We start from the raw sequence: 15,480 nt of genomic DNA on the forward strand, positions 1-15,480 counted from the left end.
TGTGATCAACCTGCCTTGGCCTCCCAAAGTGCTGGGATTACAGGCGTGAGCTATGGCTCCTGGCCAAAACCTCCCTTTAAAAAAAACAATAATAATCTGTTAACCGAAATGCATACAGAAACACAACTTGTAAGTTGGCCATTTTTTTTCTTGCTATGGAAAATTAGATAACAACTGCTGAACAGGCTCATAAACTATAACTTGGAAATATAGTTAAAACAAAGGTATATAGGATTGTTTAGTACTATTTTGCTTATTTCCAATAGATAGAATCACTATAAATGTCTGACATTAAGATTTGTGTTTGTTCATTTCTGGTTTGTGTAAAGGATAAAATGGTATTCCCAAACATTTAATATTTTAATTTCTTTGTTATTTTCAGTGGGTTTTAGGGTGTTTCTTGGGTACCAAGAGGGGCACCTTAATAGGAGTAACCCATGCCAGTCACTGTGGTTCACACCTGCAATCCCAGCACTTTGGAAGGCTGAGGTGGGTGAATCTCTTGAGTTCAGGAATTTGAGACCAGCCTGGGTAATATGGAAAAACTTCGTCCCTACAAAAAGTACAAAATTAAAAAAAAATACTAATAATAACCCAAGTTTTGACTCTTCTTACCGCATGCTCAACTAGGACCTTCTATTTGTTTCAACACAGTTCCAACCAAACATCATAGAATATGTCTCACATGTCCTTATGAATGGTGACCCTGTTATTATAGTCAACACAGATTCCTCTAGGCTCGTCTCTCTTCTCTGGTCTCAGCCCCATCCAATGTTCTCTATCCACAAAACCCCTTGAGAGTGACTCTCCATTGCCCCAGTTTCTGACCACCACAATCAGAATTTCAACATCCGAGCCAACTAAATCCAGAGGCCAAACTTTCCAATCTGTGAAGGCCAGAACAGCATTATGTTCTGGCCCATCTGTCCAGCAACCTGTGTCATGCTGGTACCTTGGGAAAGTAAGAATGATACTCTTGCCTCGGGCCTCACTGAGTCTCTCACAAAGACCAATAGTATAGCTTCAGCTCACAGCCCCTTTACTACCAGGCTCAGACACCAAACCAAGGTGCCAGGTATGGAACAAATTCCACTTTGGCCTTTCATTTTTCCCTCCAGCCAGATGGACACCAAACCTCCTCCCTTCTGTTCCTACCCCGTATAGCAAACCTAGAAATTGACTATTCTTGTCCACCCAGCAGTTTAGGTCCATTCTTTGACATGTTTAAATCTCAGTCTGGGCTCAAAGTGGAAGTAATTTATCAGATGACATTATTCTAAACAAGTTTGATATAAGCTGTCTTGTTTTCCTTAGATTGACACCATTGACTTCTTCATGCCATGGCTCTGAGCTCAGCCCTGGGGTGCCATGAGCTCAGAAGGAGAGATGTGCTCAGGACAGGAGGCAGCTTCAGCATATGCACCCATCTCTTTGGCCCTTGGAATGAATGTGTTATCTAAAGGGCAGCTACTGTCTTTACTAGATTTCCTGGAAAATTACGAAGAAAAACAAACCACAAAAGCTATTTCCTGATTTTTCCAGCAACTTTGATTAGTTTTGAGTAGGTTGTTTTTATTATTTCTTCCTTTGGGGAACAAATTAAAGTTGTGTATTTATTTCTGCAACATTAAGAAACACAAAGAGAAAGTCTCCCAAAAGGATGGTCCTCTTTCCCATTCCAGGCATTTGACAACAACCACATGAAAAGGAAAAATATGCTTGAAGACATTGCATTATGCAAAAGATTTGCCTTATAATATTACTTATAATTCCAGTTCCATTTTAAATTCACTTGAGGTGTGACTCCCCACTCCCCTGCACCATCCAAAGCCACTTAAAGACCTAACTGGGCTGGGCATGGTGGCTTATACCTGTAATCCCAGCAATTTGGGAGGCCAAGGTGGGTGAATTGCTTGAACCCAGCAGTTTGAAACTAGCCTGGGCAACCTGGGGGGAAACCCTGTATCTACAAAAATGCAAAAATTAGCCAGGCATGGTGGCATGCACCTGTAGTTTCAGCTACTCAGGAGGCTGAGGTGGGTGAATCACTTGACCCCAAGAGGTCAAGGCTGCTGTAAGCCAAGATTGCGCCACTGCACTCCAGCCGGGGCAACAGAATTAGACGGTGTCTCAAAAACAACAACAACAACAAATAACTAGATGATAAAGAAACGATCACACTGATAACAGCCTCTGATATTACCAGAGAGAACACAATTCCAGTAAAAGCCAGGCATGACCACACTCAGCATCTAGGATGGGGAAAAACTGTTGTGTTCTTTTCCCATTGGCTGTCCTTTTGGTCATATGAAGACAGCTTTAGGGCGTTTGGAAGGCCCTTTTTGAGAACTTCTCAAGGCTGGTTTCAGTTAGTGGCACTTAGAGTACAACATGTTTAGATTTTTCCAAGAGGACCATCCCTAAGCAATCTTTTGCCTGCCAATAGTAACAGCATCTCATAACCATGATGTGCTATTGTGTACAAAGAATGCCACCCTCTTCAAGGTGAGGAAAGAATGGAACAAAGACAGTTAAAGGAATTGGGGCATATAAATGTATTGGCTTTCTACAGCTGCAGTAACAAAGTACCACAAACTTGGTAGCTTAAACCAACAGAAATTTATTCTCTCACAGTTCTGGAGTCAGACATCTAAAATCAAGGTGCTAGGAGAGTTTGTTCTTTCTGCAGGCACTGAGGGAAAAGCTGTTCCATGCCTCTCTCCTGGCTTCTGGTGGCTGCAGGCAATCCTTGGGTTCTTTGGTTTGTGGATATGTCACTTCAGTCTCAGTCTTCACATTGTCTTCTTCTCCATGTGTCTTCTCCCCTCCCCTCTTCTGCCCTCCCCTCCTCTCCTCTGCTTTCTCCTCTTCCCTCCTCTTCTCAAGATACTTGTCATTGGATGTAAGCTGATCCTAATCAAACATAATCTCATCTCAAGATCCTTAACTAATTACATCTGCAAAGGTCCTTTTTAAAAATAAGAGCATTTGAGACTAGCCTGGGCAACAAGGTGAAACCCCATCTCTACAAAAAATACAAACAATTAGCCAGGTGTAGTGGCGTGCACCTGCAGTCCCAGCTACCCAGGAGGCTGTGGTGGGAGAATCACCTGAGCCTAGGAGGTTGAGGCTATAGTGAGCCATGATTGTGCCACTGTACTCCAACGTGGGTGATAGATGAGACCCTGTCTCAAATAAATAAATAAATAAAATTTAAAAATAAAGATAAAAATAGGGGCACATTCACAGATTCTGTGTCTTTTTTTTTTTGTGGGTGGGGGGATGGAGGCACCATTCAACCACCGTAACATGTAAAGGAATGTAAATCCAAGTAAGAAAGGCAACAAATATGTCTATAATCCTTTGAGAACAGATAAAATAGACTGGAGCTATGAACTGGGGATCAAGATATTGAGTTATAGTCTTAGTTCCGTCAATGGTGACTCTTAGATATTGGGCAAGACCTTCTCCTTTGCAGGCCTGGTATCTGCATTTTTTAAATGAGAGGATGGATTAAGTTAGCTTGAAAGCATGTTCCAGCTCTGGTGTTCCATGACTCCATATGAACACTGTTTCTCCTAATGAGTTCTCACATGTGCGTCTGTGCACATACAGATGTGCTTTCTCATGAGGGGCATCTGGAAGCTGGCTTCCATTGTGTCATGTTTGACTTGGCTGGAGAAATTAATTTGGCAGTGCTTAGAAATGCCACACCTTTATATTCTGAGTTTTTCTACAGTCTTCTTGGTGTCCTGGACTTTGGATCACTTTTCTTTATTATTTTCCAATTTGTGTATTTCAGCCTGCAGTCTTCAGCCTGCCACTGCTTTTTCTGCCCCAGGGACAGCCCATGTCTCAGATGATTGTCCTGGCACTGGCAGATGACCTAAGAAGGTAATAAACAGTTAAAGAAGAGAGACTTGGAAATTCCATGGCATCACTTCTTCTGGAACTCTTGATGGTAAAATGATCACATGCCGGAAATTACACTGCAACTCTGCTCCACAAAATCTGTGTAGCATCTAATTTTGGTGGATTAACTGAGTCTTGTTATCCCACACTTCATGTGAGAGCTGTGCAAGGGAAGGGTATAGTCATGGAATCACAGAATGGCAGAGCTGGAGAAACTGTGCACTCCTCTTTCTATGTACATTGCATTTTTTTCTTGCAGTTTTTTTTTTTTTTAATCTAAGTTCCATGAGAGTACAGAGTGCTATTCACAGCTCTCTCCTCAGCACCTAGCCCAGGGTGTGGCAGGTAGTAGGCACATGTCAAATTTCTGATTATGAATGAAAATGAATGCAAATCAGATTCTTAGAGTTCAGATCCCATGCAATGTCCTCATTTCTGATTCATTTTCAGTAGCCAGAAATGGTAGTAGGCTCACACTTCAGTTTCTCTGCTAAATAACTGATGAACTAAAAAGGACTAAAAATATCAAGAGAATTCTCCTGTAAGAAGGAGCTCTGCACTCCTTCCACTGTAGGCATTAAGAATAACCCTTTAACATACCTGCTTTGTAAATTTAGGCATTTTTAACTTTAGGCTTTCTTAAACTTCTGTCTCTGCACCTCCTCCCGCCCTCCACACACACACACACACACACACACACACACACACACACACACACACACAGTGGTAGAGGAGCTCTGATCACCACCAGCATGGCACCTATGGAAACAAACAAGGTCTCGTGCAGCCACCTAGTGGTGTCTTTTCACCCTGCAGTTCTCCATGTCTTCTAAAGGAAATAACTGAGGGCACTGGGAGGCCCTGAGATATTTTGAAGACTGTGCACTTCCTCAAGGTATCTGGGACCGCACCCAGAGGTGAGCCAGAGGGAAAAAAGGAGAGCGAGCTCAGGGCGTGCCCGGCTCCGGCCGGCCGCTGCCTCACTTCCTCGGGGGTCGGCGGCCAAAGCAGTGGGCGGGAGGTCAGACGACCCTGCATCACCCGAAGGAAGTGATGTCATGGTCTCCTTCTCAGAGAAGCCTTTGACACGGAGGGCGGGGGCAGGGGGAGAGGAATGAGTGCCAGGGTGGGACAGACAGCCCTTGTTCCTTGGGAAACGTCAGGTTTTCAGAGACTTGTTTCATAAGCATGCCTTGCCTCAATTTTGAACCCTCACTCGAGTTCCTTTACAGAATTGTCCCTTGTGACCAAGAAACTGTTGTGATTGTAGAGGACACAGAAAAGGGTCAACCGAGCAGTGATCAGAGAACAAGGGAGGGCAGAACTCAACAGCCACTGGGCAATGGGGTTTCAATGAAGAGCCATAACATTGAACGAGGCTCCCAGGAGCTCCTAAGGACTCTGGAACCTTTCTGTGGGGTCTCCAACCTTCACAGGTCCTGGGGTGCTGAACCCAAGAAGGCGACGGAAGTCAAAGACCAGCACTGATCAGATACACATCATTAGAAACACCTTTCTCCGCATTCCATATGTCACCCTGCAGGACCACTGTGAGTGCGACCGGCACGTGAGCACCTTGCCTTTGCGGATTTGACCAGTTTTCACCTGAGTAGTAACGTATCCGATGCCCACTGGCTCCTACCTTTACCCGAGGACAGCTCTGTGTAAGCCCTTCGCATCTGCCTACAACTTCTGCCTATAAAGTCTTCTGCCTATAAAGTCCATTTAAAATAAATGGAACTTTCCCTCACACCTGCGATCCATACTCACCCCCACCCACACTGCTCCCTGGTGTCTCCAAAGAGCAGTTTATTCTGACCACTCTGTTCTGACCTCATTCCCATCTGGCTTATGTCCTAACCATGATGGAAATTGCCCTTTTGGAGGTTGCTCATGACCTTCTACTTGCCAAATCCAAAGGCTTCATTAATAATATCATGTCAGTTTTGATATTTCATACAGTCACAGCCCCTGGTGTTCGAGTATGTAACACAATTTTCCTAGAACTGACCTCAAATCATTAACTCAACCTCCAATGTCTGCTTGGCAGCAGAAAATGTGATCTTCCTAATTCGAGATAAATCCAACCCTTTCTGTTTTTCTTTATCTTTTATTTTATAGAGATGGAATCCTGTTGTCACCCAGGCGGGAGTGCAGTGGCACGATCATAGTTCACTGTAGCCTCAACCTCCTGGGCCCAAGGGATCCTCCTGCCTCAACCTCCCAAGTAGTTGGGATTACGAATGCATGCCATCACACTTGGATAATTTTTAAAATTTTTTTGTGGAGATGAGAGTCTCGATTTGTTGCCCAGAGTGCTCTCAAACTCGTGGGCTCAAGCCATCCTCCCACCTCAGCCTCCGAAAGTGCTGGGATTACAGGTGTGAGCCATTGTACACAGTGCCAATTCTGTTTTTATTTTTATTTTAAATTTTTTATTTTTATCTAACTTGTGTTTGGAATGTACCATCAGACCCATTCTGATTTTTTTTTTTTTTCTTTTTTGAGGCAGTCTCTTGCTCTGTTGCCCAAGCTAGAGTGCAGTGGCATGGTCTCAGCTTACTGCAACCTCTGCCTCCTGGGCTCAAACAACTATCCCTCCTCAGCCTCCCGAGTAGCTGAGACTAAAGGCACACACCACCACATCTGGCTAATTTTTTGCATTTTTAGTAGAGACGGTTTTGCCATGTTGCCCAGGTTGGTCTCAAAGTCCTGGGCTCAAGCAATCTGCCCACCTCAGCCTCCCAAAGGGCTGGAGTTACAGGTGTGAGCCACCACACCTGGCCCCATTCTGTTTTAAAACAGAATTAAAACATAGTCTTTGAGTAGCAAATCAGAAGTTCCCTCCCCTTATTCCCTCACATTTTCTTCAGTCTCTGTAGCTGCAGAGGGCATGTGTCTGTGAGGCAGGGTTCATGTGTCATGTTGGTGCAGAGAGAAAAGCAGTGTCTGGCCCATCATGACATTCTGTCTACACCTGTATCCACTGATTGGTGACTCTTGCCACTTGGTCTCAGTGTCTTGAGCCAGCACTAGTTTCTGATGTCCAAGTTTCCACTGTTGCCTCCCTTTGCCTGCATCGTTATGGTCCAGACTGCACCTCCTTTGGACCCTTTTGGTTTGTTCAGAGCCTCCCTGCATCCCTTTTGGTGGCCATAGAAACTTTTCAGATTTTCCCCGGCCTTGCCAAGATGCATGGGGCTCTGTATGGCCACCCTAGATCTTGGCTGCTCCATTCTTCCAACACCATTCTGGATGTGGAAATTCTCCCAGAAACTATGATTCTCCCTGGTACATTCTCAGAGGAGAGACACATGTGTCCCCTGCTATAGAATCCCCAATGATGTATGAATTTCTTTGAGTGTGACCATGAAGAAAATGTATTTTATGTCTCAGCTGAGCACACATACACAACACACAGGAAGCAACAACTTCACGAAACATTACCAGGACCTTGCAATGAACTCTGGCATTTCCTATTCCGTTCTATTCTATTTCTTTTAATGCTGCTTTTATTCCAGTAAACCAATTTTATGATTTAAGAGGTCTCAGTCCACAGTTTAAAAAATCTTGCCTTGATAGTGGGTTTACTTAGTTCAGAGTGTGGGCTCTGGGCTCCATACCAAAACTTAGGAAGCAGCTACACACTTGTTTTGTTCTTTCTCAAAATGCACAGCTTTCAGAATCAAAGAAAGTCCTGCCTCTCAAGCTGTTGTCTCTACTATGGGTTTAAAATAAATCCATTCAGACATTCAACAGATTTTTTCTTCTCAGCTTTATCTACTTTCTGTCTGAGAACAATGTGTGTGGAATGTGACAGAATGATAGAGAAAAGCGTAACGGCTATAAAGAAGCATGAGGGAAAAAAAAACCTGTTAATATTCCCAAATATAACTGTAATCCCAGCACTTCGAGAGGGAGAGGCAGGTGGGTCACCTGAGGTCAGGAGTTGGAGACCAGCGTGTCCAGCATGGTGAAACCCTGTTTCTAGCAGGTACCTCTAATCCCAGCTACTCAGAAGGTTGAGGCATGGGAATTGCTTTAACCTGGGAGGTGGAGGTTGTAGTGTGCTGAGGTTGTACCACTGCACTCCAGCCTGGGTGACAGAGCAAGACTTAGTTAAAAAAAATCTATCTATATCTATATCTATATCTATCTCTATCTCTATCTCTATCTCTATCTCTATCTCTATCTCTATCTCTATCTCTATCTCTATCTCTATCTCTATCTCCAGGGTGTGATTCCATCCTGTGCGGCTGTTCTTTTGAGCAGTGGTCATTTATCTCCGTCCGCCTTCTCTTTCACCTAACTGCATGCCGCCACCTGATGGAAGATTCGATGGACATGGGCATGAGCCTCCTGAGGCCCCAGAACCATCTTTTCAGTTGTGAACTAAAGGCCGACAAAGATGATCACTTTTAGGTAGATAATGATGAAAATGAGCACCAGTTATCTTTAAGAACCGTCAGTTTAGGAGCTGGTGCAAAGGATGAATTGCACATTGTTGAAGCAGAAGCAATGAATTACGAAGGCAGTCCAATCAAAGTAACACTGGCAGCTTTGAAAATGTCTGTACAGCCAACGGTTTCCCTTGGCGGCTTTGAAATAACACCACCCGTGGTCTAACGATTGAAGTGTGGTTCAGGGCCAGTGCACATCAGTGGACAGCACTTAGTAGCTGTGGAGGAAGCTGCAGAGTCAGAAGATGGAAGAGAAGGATGGGAAACTCTTAAGGATGTCTGGAAAGCAGTCTACCCCTGGAGGTGGTAGCAAGTCTCCACAGAAAAAAGCAAAACTTGCTGCTGATGAAGATGAAGATGATGATGATTTTGATGATGATGATTTTGATGATGAGGAAATTGAAGAAAAAGTGCCAGTGAAGAAATCTATATGTGATTACTCCAGCCAAAAATGCACAAAAGTCAAATCAGAATGGAAAAGACTCAAAACCATCATCAACACCAAGATCGAAAGGACAAGAATCCTTCAAAAAAAACAGGAGAAAACTCCTAAAACACCAAAAGGACCTAGTTCTGTAGAAGCCATTAAAGCAAAAATGCAAGTAAGTATAGAAAAAGCACATTGAACAGTCCTGGGCACTACGGGTAAATTAAGCCCAAAGATGAGGAGAAAGGAAAAGGAGAGACAAACAGTCCATACTGAGTGTCGTCAACAATGCAGACTGAAGTCTTCTATTGTAATCTCGGTCCCCTTTTCTGATTTGCCACCCATGCCTCCTCAGGCTGGAAACAGTCCCACACTCTTGGTTCCCTGAAGCACTCTGTTCTGACTGCTGTGCTGCAGTGAACCTTGCCCTTTGCTTTCTATCACTTGTGTGCATTTGCCTCATCTCTGATGATGTTTTAAACCCTTTGTATCTCCTTAGCTTCTCAATAAATATTTGAATGAATCAATTTAAAAAATCTAAACATTACATATTTATTGGTAATTGTAATAATAACTAATTATGGTTGAGTATGTATTATGGGCCAGGCCAGATGCTTAGCATTTCATGTTTATTATTTCAGTTAATCTTTGTACCATCCCTAGGGAATGGTACAAATATTATCCCCATTTTATGAAAAGGAAATTAAAGCTAACCTAAATTTGACTCTTTCCCTACTCTTTATATCCAGAGACCATTTCTTGTGTCTGTTAGTTTCTGGCCCTACCTCTATAAATTTAGGGATGAAAACTAGACCAGTTCTCTCAGCTGAGAAAGAGTCCAGCAACCCTTCAAAGGCGAGGCTGCTTTTAACTAAGTCTGAAAAGTGATGGTCTTGCTGCACAGCTTGCAGCTTCACCTGCACCCATCCCTCCTGCTGCTCTTAGCCATTCTCCATCTAGGGCTTTCTATGGCCTAAAACTCAAGGTCATCCAGAATCTTCTTCCAACCTAGAAGGGACTGGGAGTCCTTCCTTGTTCTTAGCAACCTGCGATCCTTATAGGAAATGACCACAGTAACTTCCCTTTATCTTTTCTAAAACTCACATCTACAAAAGGGAGAAAGATTGCAAACAAAAAATCATTATAAGCTTGAATTTTCTCATTTGATTTGGTGAGTTTCTTCTTTATCCAGCAAATATTAATATTTTTTGAAGGTATAATAGGCACAGTTCTAGGTGCTACTGAAGATTTGGTGGTGGACAAGAAAGATTAAATTTTTGCCCTTCTGAAATTTACACTCTATAGGGGCTGGTTTCAGGGGAGAGCAGACACTGACTGGAGGTTTTCAGCTTTCTTTTAAATCATACTTCCTAGTGAGAAATGTGTTTTGCACAGCCGTGTAGTATATTCCTTCTCCCCTCCATCCCCACACAATAGAATCAATGTTTTCTAGAACAACACTTGCTCTTATTAAATACAAAAACTAAAAACATAAAGTTAATATTGCTTTATTAATACTTGAATGCAGCTGGGTGTGGTGACTCACACCTGTAATCCCAGTACTTTGGTAGGCTGAGCTGGGCAGATTGCTTGAGCCAAGGACTTTGACACCAGCCTAGGCAACATAATGAGACCCTGTCTCTACAAAAAATAAAACAAAGTTAGCCAAGCATGGTGGCACGTGCCTGTGGTCTCAGCTACTCAGGTGGCTGAGGTAGGAGAAGAACCTGGACCTGGGAGGCAAAGGCTCCAGTGAGGTATGGTGCTACTGCACTCCAGCCTGGGCGACAGAGTGGGACCTCATCTCAAAACAAAAAAGAAACAAATAAACAACAACAACAACAACAACAACAACAACAACAACAAAACAAGAAAGCTTGAATGCAGCATGAGAGAAATTTCCCAAATAAGCAATACAAAAACAAGAGTCAGGCAAGATTTTATTTGATGCACTAGGAGTACTTGTCTGCTTCTAAGTTTATTCCAGTCCAGAACATACAAGGATAAAACTCATTGTGCATCCACTCATGAGCCTGTTTCTTTCTCTTCTTTGTTTTAATTGGTTTTAAAGGTTGAAACTCCCGGTTCATACAAATAGATTATTGTGAATGGTGATAATAAGGATGCATTCTTTGTGCCTAGGAATGGAGATTCTTCTTTAATCTTACCTTGCAATTATGATTCATTTAAAGTCTTGTGATTACCCTTTTGTACAAATGTAGAACTAAGCTGCAATAATTCATTCACCTCTTTTGAGCACCAAGTTTAGGTCAGTAATTGATTCCGGGTTTTGAAAAAAAAGTGGGTCTTTCATTTGAAAATTTTTATCTTACATTTATAATTTATCATCTGGAAAACCGCAATTGCAAGTTCGAAACTGAGAAGTGAAACATGACAATGTCCCTAATTTTATTTCTGTCATACTGGCTTTACTAATAATGCCATTTTCAATGTGTTGTAACAATTCCAGGAACAATTAGTTGCTAGGGTGATTGCTTTTATTTTTATTTATTTATTTATTTAAAAACGAGGGGAAAGCGCCAACGCAGTCTCCCCGCTACCACAGATTATGCAGTTGAGTTTCCCACATTTGGGGAAATGGCAGAGGTCAGCACATCTGGAGTGCAGTGGATAAGCCTTGCCCTGGGAAAACCACCTTCATGATCATGGTATCTCCCCTGCCAGGTAAGTATGGGTGATTGCTTTTAAGTCTTACTTGCCATAACAAAATGTCTTTAGAATCCTGGCGTGTTTGACTTGGTGAATTATATTGTTGTTTTCTCCTTGAATTTACACTTAAGTTCATTTAAAAAAAAATCAATAACCTCCATTAAATATACTGATTTAAAATCTCAGACATTGTTTTTGAAAACGAGATTGCTTGCCAAATGAGATTGCTTTTTAACTAGAAAAATGTGACTGTCATTTCTGAGTTAATTCACCCTGCTTAATATTTTCCTTTACATTTCCGTAAGATAACCGATGAATTTCAGTGAGCTTCAGTGTCAGAGTATGGTTTGTTTCAATCTCACCAAAACATATCACTATTTTGGCTATTTATGAGCTCTCTTTAATAAACTTAACAACCTTCATAATGTTTTCCAATACTTCTATGAGATTTAGCAGAATTATTTCAAGAAATGGCACATTTCTATTGATTTTGATTTCTAAACACAACTGCCATTAATAGTTTTTACAAATATTTTAATAGCTTTGCTGTTTTCTAGCCATAGCAGCTGGCCCTGTCATTCATAATTCCATTATTACTTTTTGGTTTTATTTTTAAATTTAAACTAAATTAAATTTATTATTATTATTTTTAGAGATGGGGACTCCCTATGCTGTCCAAGCAGGAGTGCAGTGCTATCCACAGACATGATCATAGCATGCTATATCCTTGAACTCCACAAGCGATCCTCCCTCCTCACGTAGCTGGGACTAACACTGTGTGCCATCATGCCTGGCTCTATTTTTCCGTTTTAGTAGATACTGACCAACAGAGCACTTTTCCACTTTTGTAAATATATGCAATCCATTGTGTGTGAAGTTAAACAACACAAACACCTCCATACACTCACATGCATCTTGTCTTTTTGCATACATGAGAGGAATTTAACAACTTGCAGTATCTGTGCTCTTTTGGGGTTGGATCTTAAGCTCTTTACTGGATTTTAACCACATGAGAAGCATGGCTCTAGGAGGTTCTGCTGTAGTACAGATTTGACTAGAAGTACTACTATCCCAAAGAATTGTACATTTCAATTTATTAGCTGATTTGGTATTTAAAAATCATGTTTATTGTAACTATTTATATTAGAGAATAATTTTTCTTTTTTATTTTGAAAGATTGATTTTTTTTTTTTTTTTTTTGAGATGGAGTTTCGCTCTTGTTACCCAGGCTGGAGTGCCATGGCGCGATCTCGGCTCACCGCAACCTCCGCCTCCTGGGTTCAGGCAATTCTCCTGCCTCAGCCTCCCGAGTAGCTGGGATTACAGGCACGCGCCACCATGTCCAGCTAATTTTTTGTATTTTTGGTAGAGACGGTGTTTCACCATGTTGACCAGGATGGTCTCGATCTCTTGACCTTGTGATCCACCCGCCTAAGCCTCCCAAAGTGCTGGGATTACAGGCTTGAGCCACCGTGCCCGGCCGAAAGATTGATTTTTTAAAAAGTTGTTTCATTTTGAATCAGTATAGGTACATAATAGTTGTATATATTTATGGGTACATGTGATACTTTGATACAGGTATGCAATGTGTAATAATTGTATTAGGGCAATTGGAGTATCCATCATCTCCAGCACTTATCATTTCTTTCTTTTCTTTTTGAGATAGAGTTTTGCTCTTGTTGCCCAGGCTGGAGTGCAAAGGTGCCATCTCAGCTCACTGAAACCTCTGCCTCCTGGGTTCAAGTGATTCTCTTGCCTCAGCCTCCCGAGTAGCTGGGACTACAGGCATGCACCACCACACCCGGCTAATTTTGTATTTTAAGTAGAGACAGGGTTTCTCTATTTTGGTCAGGCTGGTCTCAAACTCCTGACCTCAGGTGATCTGCCCACCTCTGCCTCCCAAAGTGCTCGGATTACAGGCATGAGTCACCACGCCTGGCCAAGCACTTATAATTTCTTTATGTTAGGGACAATCCAATTCTACTCTTTTAGTTATTTAAAAGTAGACAATAAATTATTGTTAACTATAGTCACCTTATTGTGCTACCATATACTAGATCTTATTCATTTTTATCTATTTTTGTACCCATTAACCATTCCCACTTTATCACCCTATCCTTGCTACCCTTTCCAGTCTCCATAACCATTTTTGTAACCAATAATCTCCCTGAGTTCAATTTTTTTTTCTCACACATATGAGAACATGAGATATTTGTCTTTCTGCACCTGGCATACTGCACTTAACATAATGGCCCTCAGTTCTATCCATGTTAGTATAAATGGCAGGATTTCATTGTTTTTAATGGTTGAATAATATTCCATTGTTTATATGTGCCACATCCTTTTTTTTTTTTTTTCCATTCATTCGTTGATGAACTCTTAAGTTGATTCCATATCTTGGCTATTGTGAATAGTGCTTCATTAAACAAGGGAGTGCAGATATCTCATTGATATACTGATTTCCTTTCTTCTGGACATATACCCAGCAGTAGGATTGCTGGATCATATGGTAGTTCTATTTTTCATTTTTTGAGGAACTGCCATAGTGTTCTCTATAGTGGTTGTACCAATTTACGTTTCCACCAACAGTGTACAAGATTTTCCCTTTCTCCACATCCTCACTCATTTTCATTATTGCCTGTCTTTTGGATAAATGTCATTTTAATTGGGGTGAGATAATGTCTCATTGTAGTTTTCATTTGCATTTCTCCAGTGATTTGGTATTAAGCATTTTTCCTATACCTGTTTGCCATTTGTATGCCTTCTTTTGAGAAATGTCTATTCAGATCTTTTGCCTATTTTTAAATTGGATTATTTTGTTTTTTTTTCTACTGAATTGTTTGAACCCCTTATGTATTATGGTTATTAATCCCTTGTCAGATGGGTAGATTGCAAATATTTCCTCCCATTTTGTGGTTCATCACTTCACTTTGTTGATTTGTTCCTCTGCTGTGCAGAAGCTTTTTAGCTTGATATGATCCTAGTTGTCTGTTTTTGCTTTAGTTGCTTGTACTTTTGAGGTCTTACTCAAGAAGTCTTTGCCTAGACCAATGCTTTGGAGAGTTAGAATAATAATTTTTCAACAACTGTGTGAGAGCCATTTTCTCTTTTGTCCAACCATATATAACTAAGTCTCATGAACAGTTTATAGAACAGGCCAGGCATGGTGGCTTACACCTGTAATCCTCACATTTTGAGAGGCTGAGATGTGCAGATCACTTGAGGTCAGGAGTTCAAAACCAGTCTGGCCAACATGGTGTAACCTCGTCTGTACTAAAAATTAAAAAAAAAAAGCCAGAAGAGTGGCAGGCACCTGTAATCCCAGCTACTTGGGAAGCTGAGGCAAGATAATTGCTTGAATCTGGGAGGCAGAGGTTCTAGTGAGCCGAGATCACGCCCCTGCACTACAGCCTGGGCCACAGAGCAAGTCTGTCTCAAAAAAAAAAACAAATACAAAAAAAAAAAACAATAATTTTTTGTCCTTTGTTTTATTTTGAAAATGTTTGAAGGACTTGTTATTAAGTCCAGCATGCTATGTTTCCAAGTGTCCTTCTAGTTTTGAATGTGTTATTAGAAGTAACACATTGGGGTTTGTCACTTTTGTTGGATTTTATGCACTGAAAACTTTTTTAAAAATAGTCTTTCGTATAAAGCTGTGCATTCTCTTTTTCTTTTAAAAAAGGCATCTCAAATGAAGTTGAAGCTAACTAATTAGAATCAATAATGTTCTCAACATTGTCACTATTTACAGTTCTAGGTTGAACTTGGGCATTTCTCTAAGTTTTCCTTCATCATTCTTTTCTAATAAGGAGAAATCCTGTTAAAGGGAAATTCACACTAATTTATCAAAATATACATTGGATGCAAACCTGAGACATATCTCACTTGACAAAGTTCTTTCAGAAAAATGCTTTAAAATGAACTCTAATGTTAACATAAAATATAAACAGCTAATTATCTTATAAAGATGATGGCCATATTCATATCATACACCAGAAGATCAAATGAGAT

At 41.2% G+C, this 15,480-nt stretch overlaps 1 non-coding gene and 1 pseudogene across 1 annotated transcript; one reads left to right on the forward strand and one right to left on the reverse strand.

Moving 5' to 3' along the window:
- Positions 1–8,238: 8,238 nt before the first annotated feature.
- LOC101036097 (nucleophosmin pseudogene) lies at positions 8,239–9,001 on the forward strand (annotated as a pseudogene).
- Positions 9,002–11,327: 2,326 nt separating this feature from the next.
- Positions 11,328–11,492, reverse strand: LOC120361621 (U1 spliceosomal RNA). The gene has a single exon (XR_005577787.1). It is a non-coding gene; the product is annotated as a U1 spliceosomal RNA (small nuclear RNA).
- Between the last annotated feature and the right edge of the window lie 3,988 nt (positions 11,493–15,480).

Source organism: Saimiri boliviensis, chromosome 14 (assembly GCF_048565385.1).
Source record: "Saimiri boliviensis isolate mSaiBol1 chromosome 14, mSaiBol1.pri, whole genome shotgun sequence".
Taxonomy (NCBI): Eukaryota; Metazoa; Chordata; class Mammalia; order Primates; family Cebidae; genus Saimiri; species Saimiri boliviensis.